Source organism: Bactrocera dorsalis, chromosome 2 (assembly GCF_023373825.1).
Source record: "Bactrocera dorsalis isolate Fly_Bdor chromosome 2, ASM2337382v1, whole genome shotgun sequence".
Taxonomy (NCBI): domain Eukaryota; kingdom Metazoa; phylum Arthropoda; class Insecta; order Diptera; family Tephritidae; genus Bactrocera; species Bactrocera dorsalis.
Genome location: NC_064304.1, coordinates 59,074,333 through 59,085,140, shown reverse-complemented (window position 1 = coordinate 59,085,140; position 10,808 = coordinate 59,074,333). Strand labels below are relative to the sequence as shown.

At 42.3% G+C, this 10,808-nt stretch overlaps 2 pseudogenes; one reads left to right on the top strand and one right to left on the bottom strand.

The window, feature by feature from the left end:
* Positions 1-5,990: 5,990 nt before the first annotated feature.
* Positions 5,991-6,879, top strand: LOC125776461 (uncharacterized; annotated as a pseudogene).
* Positions 6,880-8,351: 1,472 nt separating this feature from the next.
* LOC125776120 (uncharacterized) lies at positions 8,352-9,190 on the bottom strand (annotated as a pseudogene).
* Positions 9,191-10,808: the final 1,618 nt, after the last annotated feature.

Sequence of the window (10,808 nt, the reverse complement as noted above, 5' to 3'; positions counted from 1 at the left end):
TAGCTGTTCTTCTGTGTTCATTAATCTATTGAAGTCGTCATGGTCAGGAGTTCCGGAAATGTATTTCAGGACTGTCCCTAGGGCATTCAGGCTTCTCGCCTGTCTGTGGTGAGCGTTTATCATTTGTATCGGTCGACTTATCTGGTTTATGTCCGCGTCTAGTAACTTCCTCATATGTGACTGAGGAAAGTGGTCTGTGGCATTAATTGTCTCGTCTCTCAGTAATTCGTAAAGTGTCAAGTTGGTAACATGCTTGATGTGTCCTGAATTCTCCCAAATTACAAGGTCCTCACCGACCACCGGAATGTACCTTGCATTGGTATAGTCGATTAACCTTCCTGTCGTTGCCGATATTGATATGGCCAAACTTATGAAAATCCTAAAAGCATATATGAAACTTTTTTTAATTGTTTATCATTAGAAACACCTAGGTTCTAGATTAAGTTTAACGAAGGTTGTCCTTATGGACCCTCCTCCCTTTTATTAAAACTGTTGTACCCAAGTCCTTTTCCACCTCTTCCTCAGTATAAAGAGGCGTAAGCTTATTGCCTAGTCTCCTGTTATTTTTAACAAGTACTTTTTCTCCAACAGGGAACTCTCTATCCTGCCTGTTCTTATTATGAGTTGTTAGTTCTCTTTCCTGTGCGTTTCTTAAGCGGCATGGTATTTGGTTGTCATTTTTAATTGAACGAAATACGGTAAGGGGCTTCATCCCCGTTACTGTGTGAATGGACCTGTTATACTCAATCGTAGCTAAAAGGACAATTTCCTCAACATCATCAAGATTTTTGTCAAGTTTAAGGCATCGTGCTATTTCCATTAGTGTGTTATGGAATCGCTCCACCTGACCATTTGATGTACTATGTAGTGGTGGAGCATTCGCAATGTCGATATTGAAGTGAATCTTTAATGTAGCTTTGATGCTGTGTGAATTCAGCGACTTCTCATTGTCGCAATAAACTATTGGAGTACCGAAAATCATGTTGAGTAACTGAAGGAGCTGTGGTTTGACATCTACTATCGTTCTTGATTTCAACGACTGTACTATCGCAAATTTTGAAAACTTGTCGATGCACGTCACGAAGAACTTGGACCCGGTAGAAAATATGTTGATGTGAAGAATTTCTCCACAATATGTTGGTATGGGCGTTTGAGCAATAAGCTGCTTCTTTGGTGCCGATTATACTTCGCCCGCGAGCAAGTTCGACAATTTCCCACAAATTGTTTAACTTTTTTCTCCATTTTTGGAAAGAAATAATCCTCTAGAATTTGTTTTGTGTTCTCCTGCGCTGCTCGATGCGCTCTGTTATGTTCAGCAGCGATAATTCCCTGCTGCTCATTCGGATTCGTAATGTCGTTAACGAATTTCTCCGTATGTCTGAATTTAACTGTTGGAAACATTTCGACCAGTTCGTGTTGAAACTGTGCAAGTGCATGCAGATCGCAGTGTATTGCGTTTACTGCTGTTGTGTTTACGGCCTCCTGTAAAAGTTTTAAGAAATCCTTTTTTTCTCGGTAAGAAATGACATGCCTTGTCTTTTTTCCAAAAATTATAAAAGTTTTTCTTTGAGGTTCTATACCTACCTCCACAATAATCTGGTAGCGGAAGCAATTTACCGGTTTTTCCGATCTTTCAATTGTATGGGTTGATGATTCCTCGCTATGAATTGTCTCGACGCTCGTGTTATCTAAAGCATTTATATGTTGCCTAGATAGAGCGTCTGCCACCACATTTTCCTTTCCTGGTTTGTAGATTAGCTTTGCGTTGCATTCGTCTATTAAGGCTTTCCATCTTTTAATTTTCGAACTAGGATTCCTATCCGAAAGCGCAAAGGTCAGCGGCTGGTGGTCAGTATAAACATTAAGTTTTGTTACGCCATATAGGTAGTTTCTAAGAGCTTTCAATGCCCATACAATAGCTAACAATTCCCTTTCATTGGTAGCGTAATGCTCCTCGCTCCCGGACAAAGTGCGAGAAATCATGGTAATCGGTTTGCCCTCCTGAGAGAGGACGGCGCCTATAGCATGAGCCGACGCGTCAGTAGTTAGGTCAAACGGTTTGTTAAAATCTGGATACGTCAGGGTTACATCCTATGACGCTAAAATTTCTTTAATTGTTTCGAAGGTCTTTTTCTGTTCATCCGTCAAATCAATTCTGATTTTATTTGATTGGGACGCCGTAACTCGACCGTTTTCGCCTCTCATGATGCTCGACAATGGTTTTTATATTCTAGCGAAATCCCTTATAAAACATCTATAATAACCCGCTAAACCTAGGAATGATCTGAGTCCCCTTAGAGTGTTGGGCTCAGGGAAACTTCGTATTGTGTCGACTTTGTCTGGACACGTTTCTATTCCTCCTTGTGAAACCAAAAACCCCAGGTATTCGACCTCAGCCTTAAAAATTCGGATTTTTCAACCGACACTCTCATATTGGCCCTAAATAATTCATTTAAAATTGATTCTATATCTTTCAGATGCTGCTGTTTGTTTTCCGAAAAAATAATAACATCATCTACATAAACAAAACAGCTTTTCCCAATATGCTCTCTTAATACGTCGTCTATGGCGCGTTGAAAGATGCTCGGCGCGTTTTTTAATCCAAAAGGTAACCGGCAAAATTCATACTTGCCATTCTTGACAGAGAAAGCTGTTTTTTCCCTATCACGCTCCAATAGTTTAATCTGATGGAAACCAGATTTTAAGTCCAAAGTGGTGAAGTATTTACCACCACCGAAATTGGAAAGCATTCCTGTTATGTCAGGAATTGGGTATTTATCACCGATAGTTTTTTCATTGAGCTTCCGAAAATCAATAACTAATCTCTGCTTCGTCTGTCCGTTTTCGTCTACCCCCTTTTTCTTTACCACCCATATAGGGTTGTTAAACGGTGATCTTGATGGCCGGATAACTCCATTTGCTAACAAGTCCTTGATTTCTTTGTCCACGAAATCCGCTACACTCAGTGGGTACGGGTATAATCTTAAGTAAACTGGTGTTTCGTCCTCCGTGCGAATTGTTGCTATCACTTTTGTATTGTATGGTAGTGCCTCATTGGGGTCAGTAAAAACCCCATTCATCCTTTTGATCATCCTAGAAAAATCTTCCCTAACGTCTGTTGGTACTAGATTTGTTTGAAGCCTAAGATGGCTTACGTCATGACTGGAAATGAAGAAGATTTCCTCCTCACCAAAATCATGATTTATTGTGTTCGAATCAAGCCCAATCACGCCATAAAATGATGTTAAGTCCGGTAAGATGAAAAATTCTGCCACTACGCCAAATATTTTTATGTAGCATTTTTCCATGATAGAAGTAACCCCGTGAATAGATTTTACAGAGAATGTGTCCCTGAAATGTTGTGTCTTTAAAGCCGGTGTTGGTTTCATATAACTCCTCGACGCACCGATATCGATAAGGAGTTTCACTTCCTTCCCTCCTAGGGACTTTGAAATCCAGGGTAGGAGGGACCTTCCCCTAAAAAATTAAGTTGATCTAAACTTACGTCATCCGCCGCTTGTTCGGCTTCTGCACCGTACAATAATTCACTCTGTAGCTCACCTTCCTCCTCCAGATGATTAACACGTTGGATCTTTGGTCCTGTGTAACGTCCAGAATTTGCTGGACGTTTTTGTTGATAGCCCTGTTGCGTTCTATTACCGTTTCCTTGATAGGCACCTCGGTCTCTGTCAAATGATTTTGATAAGGATGGATCAACGTCCATTGTTTCCGCTCTAACTAGTCTGTCGCTGTCACGTCCGTTATTTACCCTTTGATTTTCCGTAAAATGAGGTGCATGTCCGGGTTTGTACTGCCTATTACTATAATAGTGTGGGCTCTTATGAGCTGAGGGTGGATCGTAAGTGTTTGTCCTATGGTTGTTCTTGCTTGCAATTATATTATTATTTTTTTTTAATGTGGTTACCCTCGACGTTCCTGGCAGCAAAGTCAGACGGCCGTGAAGCGAAAAGAATATCGCATAAGGGCTTCCTTAAGCCGGAAATGAAAACTCTTAGGGCATCTGCCCTATATTTCTCGTTTATAATTTCTCCCACGCTACTCTCGTAAGACATTATAGTCTTATTAGCTAGTAACGTTAGCTTCTTTTCTACGTCATCGTAGAATTCCAGACAGGACCTAGAACCCTATCTTAAGGTAGATAATTCCTGCTCTATAAGATATACGGGACGTTTGTCCGCGTACGTAAAATCTAAACGTGCTATAATGGCATTAAAATTCAGCACAGTACTAAATGATGAGAGGACCGCATTGGTAGCCCCTTTTATTTTGTTCCTCAAAATGGTAACTGCTTGGTAGTGTCGTTCACTGCCATCGTATCTTTTGAACAGTTCATAAGCGTTATGCGCCGCCTCGCGCCATGACACATATGTGCCTATGTGACCATGAAATTCGGGAAGTGATTTGATCGCATCAAGCGTTATGTCACATGTCACTAGTGGATTTACAGATACCTTTAGATATTTTTCTACCTTTGGCCTGCTGCCCGTCAGTTGGTTTTGGATTGCTCCTAACTTCCTATCGAACTCCAACCTTTGTGCTGCCAAAGCACTTCTAACTTCCGCCTTATTTAACTCGCTTATTTGTTCTGTGTTCATATTTGCTTTCTGACTTCCTAACTTTAAATTTCTAAAAAGGTCTTCCAGACCTTCACTCATTAATTTTTGTTCTGTCACTTTCTTTTATTTTATTCAGAATTATTGCTATATTTATTCCAGGAAACGAGCATCTCACTTACCCTTCCATTGGATTTGAATAGATTAAGATTAGGTTCAGGTTCTTCCGGTTAGTTGATCGGGTCAAAGGTTGTCTCTTCTTTAAGTCCACGTTGAGTCCAAGTAGTTGATTTTTGTTGATTTTAAGTGAGCCAGCTGTCGTAGTTACACGAGTCGAGTTAAGAACTTTATATTTTTCTATTAAACTTTTCACTCGCGGGCCCCACGTTGGGCGCCAATTATTCAAATGTAATGTTTAATTCAAAATTACTTTATTTGCCGTCATCTCGGCTTAGTTGTCAAGTATAAAGTGAAACTTAAAATTATCCCTAACTTAGCTCAAGCCACCAACCCGCATCGCGTTGGTGGCTTCTCTGCTGACGTTTTGCTGACCTTGCGCCTCGTGCATGGTGTTAGTTTACTTTGATGTCTGGCCAATGTTCTCACGCAAAATGTGCTAACTTAGCGACATGTGCAGAGTGGTAGGCTCTTATTACGACAGGAATTAGGGTATGTCGTTTCCTCGCGATAACTTTAAGGTGTGTCGTTTTCTCGCGATAACTTGTACAAATTTGTTTTAAAATATATTTAGAGTATACCTGAGCAATGTCAAAATTAAAGCTATCAACCCGTCCCATTCTCTGTTCCCAACATATTCCATAAAATTATCGAAAGTATGAATTCCGATTATCTGGTTGACTATTTCTACATTAACTCACTTTATTACATTTAACCACTTCGGTGGAGTTAATAGGAGTTAATGTGTAGTATACATATCTTATTTGAAGATGTCTTTAATATAAATTTAGCTGACATTTTGATATATAAAGTTTTTTCAGCACCAGAGGGAATTTCCCAGTCTTTGATTCAATTTGCAAGAGTTCAGATATACCCGAACTTAGCCCTTCCTTACTTGTTAGACTTGATAATATACACCTCACAAGTACTATTTGTGCAATGTTTTGTCCCGATGTATTCCTTGGTGCTTAATTTGTGTACTGGTAGGTGTAGGAATCACAAGGAGTTTAAAATTGGGGAAAAGGAGTGGTTGTACATACTTATGCTGTTCGCAGTTAAATGTTATCTAGCATGTTAAATTTCCCAGGTGGCAATATTCCCATATTTACCCACGTGGTATCTATTTTGATTTTGTTTTACGTGAAAAACAATTTCACCACTATTCCCATTGTGTTGAGCTTGTTTATTAATTGTGGCAAACTGGCATCTCTGATCAGCTGACTTTATTTACGTTTGAAAATGGAATCTGATGGAAGCAAAATTGTAGGTAAAATTAAAATATGTAATAAAAGTATAAATGTAAATAAAATAATCCCAAATATATGTTTTAGACCACACCAAAACGTCTACGCAAAGCACCGTACAGGAAATGGAGCAATGAGGAGCAACAAAATTTAATTGCATACATGCGAGACAACCGCCCGATTGGAAAGCCGACAGCACAGGTATATTATAAAAAATTTTTAGAGACACAAAATCTGTGGTTGGATTGGTCCTTAGTGAGGCTAAAGGCACTTGCGCCAATGCTATGCAAAGGCACGAGCGTGGCAGAATTCGACGGGAGTAGGTGCCATGCAAGACGGCGAATCAACAGAAAGTAATTTGAAAATAAATTGTTTGGTACAAAATTATAATAAATTATATTTTTAAGTATAATTTTGCGAACTTGTCCTTTTTTCTACGATTTGGAATATATATTTGGCTATAAAGAGTTCCATTTTGGATAGACGATTTCGCCGCCAGAAGCAGTTCAACGACCACTGCAAATGTAGCTACCACACCTGAAGATACTTTTCAAGAAGTCGGTCCAGAATATACATGCAACACAATAAAACGGAAGGGTATTTATTCGCGGACAGGTCTTGCCGATGTGCTTACTATGCACACAGCTTTAATTAAGGTGAAGCAAGAAAAGTTAGAGATAGAATCAAAAATGAAAGATAGGGAGCTCTCTTTAAAAGAAGAAGAATTTTATTTACAATACGAAAAATTTTTATTTGAAAAAGAAAAATGTAAGTGAGAAGAGAGAATTGGAATACTAGAAATTGAAATAAAAGAAAAATTGGCTTTAAGAAAGCTTGAAATGAAGGAACGAATAGCAATGGAGGAATTAAAATTTAAAAAATAAAACTATACATATAAACTAGGTTAGGTTAGGTTAGGTTAGATGGCTGATCAAGAGATCGCACATGGACCAATAGAAGTAGTCCTTTGTGAAGCCATTGAAAAACGAACTCCCGTGTTCGGACTTAGATATCGGCAAACCGTTTAGTATCCAATAAAAATTTGCAGAGGCGCTTAATTTCTATGCCCGCCAGGTCGGCGGGTATTCTGAAGCTATGTGCCCCCAAGACTTGACCTCCCAAAAGCAGGGCAGTAAAGAAGGAAGTGCTGGCTAGTTTCTACTGCATCTTCTTCCAAGCAGCTTCTGCATGCGGCGTCCGGTAAGATTCCCAGTCTTACAGCATGTATGCCAATAGGGCAGTGGCCCGTCAGGGGCTCCATCATTAATGAGAGGCTAGCCTTACTGAGGGCAAAGAGATCACTAGATCTTCTGCGATCTATCTTGGGCCAAAAGGCCTGTGCGACTGCACAGGTACCAATGCTGGACCATCGCTGACCGAGCAGTCGCGAGGTCCAGCCAACCAGTAGTAGAGAACAGGAGGATGCAGGAGCACCTACCCGTTCCCATTCTACCGATAGCGATTCTAGGCTGCCTTTCCTTGCCAGCTCATCAGCCTTGCAGTTACCTACGATTCCGCTGTGGCCCGGCACCCACACCCGTCTTATAATAAAAGCTCTCGCCGCCAGAGGCAGCGATGCCAGACATTCTTCGACCAACCTTGAACGCACTGTGAATTGCCGCTCTGCTATCTGAGTGAATGGTCACTTCTCTGAAGGTAGACACTCTTTTGAGCAGCATGTCTGCTGCTACCTTGATGGCTGCAACCTCAGCCTGGAAAACGCTGCAATAGTCGGGAAGTCTGAAGCTGGATTTTATGGAGAGCTCCCGACAGTAGACAGTTCAGGATTGCATTAAGTGCGATAGTTGGGGTGGACCTTAATGCAGCGCACTTGCTGATGACCGCAGCTCGTTGAACGCTCTCAAGTTTCTTTGCAAGTGTGGTCTTCTGCAAAGCCCTCCACCACATGAAGACTCCATAGAACATTATGGGCTTGACTATGGTGTCATAGAGCCAGAGTACCACCGTCGGTGAGAGCCCCCACCTCTTGCCAATAGCTCCTCTACAGCAATATAAGGCAATCGATGCCTTTTTGGCTCTCTCCTCGATATTCGGCTTCCATGAAAGCTTCTTATCCAGGATGAGCTCTAAATACTTCACTGTATCCGCCGGTTGCAAGCGGATACCTCCCAATAGGGGTAACGGCGCCTCCAGGATCTTGTATCTTCTACTAAATAAAACCATTTCTGTTTTATTTGGATTGATGGCAAGTCCACTTTCGACCAGATATTCCCGGTGTCGCACTCTAGTTTTGCTGTAACTACGTCAGCGTTGCTGAAATTAGGTAAAAGGAATACCGTTAGTTCGTTTCTGACCAGCATACAGGCTCCCTTTTGCGGCCTTTGCGTGATGGAGGTTAATCTGGAGGAATCTCATCCTTCAGACTATCCTCTAGAAGCGCCAGTTCAGTGCTTAGGTCATGGTCGACCCTCACTTCCTCAAACAATTGTTCGAGGTTGAAAACGGAGTCGCTGATCGACGATCCGCCTCCAGTGCTCGCCACGTCCGAGAGGTTTGGGTCGTTTTCCCTGGTCGCTTGACCATCGCTAACCCCTTCTCCCCAGCTTGAGCGCCATCAGCCCTGGCCTCCGTTGGGAGCACCTTCAGTACCACCATTTCGAACCCATAGCTGATGGCTCCCTTGGTTTTGCTGAGAGGACCGATGGACTCCGCGTTAAGCATTATCAGCGCTTGCCGATATGGTTCATCGGTTCTCTCCAGCCTTATTACCCTCCAGTCATGCGCGGGGAGTGTGGGGTTGCAGTACCTGAGGATTTCCTCTATCTCCTTCGCGGTAGACGGTTCGGCCGGCAGCCAGACGCGAGCCCTAGGGCGAAGAGGAAGATCCTCTTTGTCCACGGCCTCCAGTCTGGCCCCCTTCCAAACCTCCCCCACCAGAGAGACTGCCTTCTTGTATAAGATGGCCGATCTTTCATCGGAGCATCGAGTCAGCTTGTGCAGCCCATGGTGCCAACCGCCACTAACGCATTTTGGGGGTGTCCCAGGGTTTTCCTTGACAACCCTGAGGAAGCGGTCGAGCACGTCAAGTATTCTTGCACCAGCACCTTTAGTAATCTCGCTGAAGGTTGGCGCCGCCCCGTTCTCGGTTTTTTTTGCCAAGGGAGGTTTCTCCCTCGTGCGACCTTTGCCGCTTAACCGCTGGTTCATGTCTGTTTGCTTCGAGTCGTGACCCATCGGTCTCGCTCTCCCTTAGCACCTTCTTGGCCCACTCCAGCGTGTTAACATGCTGCTCAGATACCTGACCTTTTCTACTTGGCGACGATATCCTCGTCCCGGGAGCAGCAGCCCCCCCTGGGAAAGAGCTGGGTGTCGATTTCGACGCCCCTTCACCTCCTTTCGTCACCTTCTCGTCCGTGTTTGTTGGTGTTGTGTCCATGCTATAAGGGTCCCCACTCAGAGCCGCTTTCCGACCCCCGGAGAGGTAGTCGCCTTTAATGATCCGAAGGTTGTCTCAGTGATGAGGCCAAGGCGAGAGTTGACGTACGCCCTTATGAGGCAATACGTTCAGAGCTGACCAGCGTAAAGAAGAGTCCTCTCAACTTACACCTACCACGCCAACTTAATGACGACGAGGGGGGACGTACTCTGAGGCCTGCCAAGGTTTTAACGGGACGGAGGCAGTTTCGACATTAGCCCGACAGCCATTTCTGATGGGTGTCACCCCATCATACTCAGGTGCCTGAATGCCGCCACCACCAGCCCAGGGTTCTTACAGATCCAGATAAGTTTCCTATTCTAAAAACCAGTTCGATGCCAGAAAAAGTCGTCAAGGGAGTTGTAAGGCCGTGAAGGCCGCAGGCCATTTGGCGTTACCCAGGATGCACCAGCGTGGAGGCGACCTGCACTACATATATACTACATAAAATTAAATAATTATATCTTTATTGTTTACAAAATGTGATAGAGCTTTTCTTAGGTCATCGTGTTCATAAATTTCTTGTGGGTAGTCTGTTTCTTCTTGGCTTTCTAAACTAGAATTTTCGTTTAAGTTAAATTGTGGCAACATGTTGTTAAGGATACAACGTGCCAAAATCCATCTACAACAATTTTTATAATTAGTTTCGTTCGTTAATCTGAACCGTAGTTCTTTTAAGATGCAAAATTTTTCTTTTAATTTCCAAAAACAATTTTCTACACGTACTCTATATTTAGAGAAATATTGATTGAATGTATCTCTCATTTCTTTTGACTGCTCAGTACTGTTTTGTCGAAAAGGTGTAATAAGATGTTGGCTTAGCGGATATGCCGAATCGCCAGCAATCCATTCCCGATGACAAAAATAATTTTGTGGGTTCTTAGCTATTGCAGATTCGAAAAAAAATTTAGCATCATGTACGCTTCCTCGGTATCCTATTGTCGCTTGTCTAATTCTTAGTGAATAGTCACATACTACTTGCATTTTTATGGCATACTGTTTTTTGCGAGAGAAGTATCTCTCCACTTGATCCCAGACAAAAAAGTGCTATCTTTAGTTGAAGATCGATTGGTAATTGTGGAACACAATTTTTGTTTTGGAAAACAGGGTCTTGCTTGATTAAGGATAATATATAGTTGAACTCAAAGATTTCTATGCGCAAATTTTGTCGCATGCGGCCACTATCAAATCGGGGAAGAACATTATTGACCCATTGCGAATATTTTGGTATACCCAAATGGGTACCTCTTCGATTAGCTATAATAAGCGCTGCATCAATGGCAAAATTTATTAGGATATCGTCCCCCTCTTCGTCACTGCCTTTAACAAAGTTGTAAAAAATAACTTCGGTAGGTAATTTTTTGTAATAAGTATGTA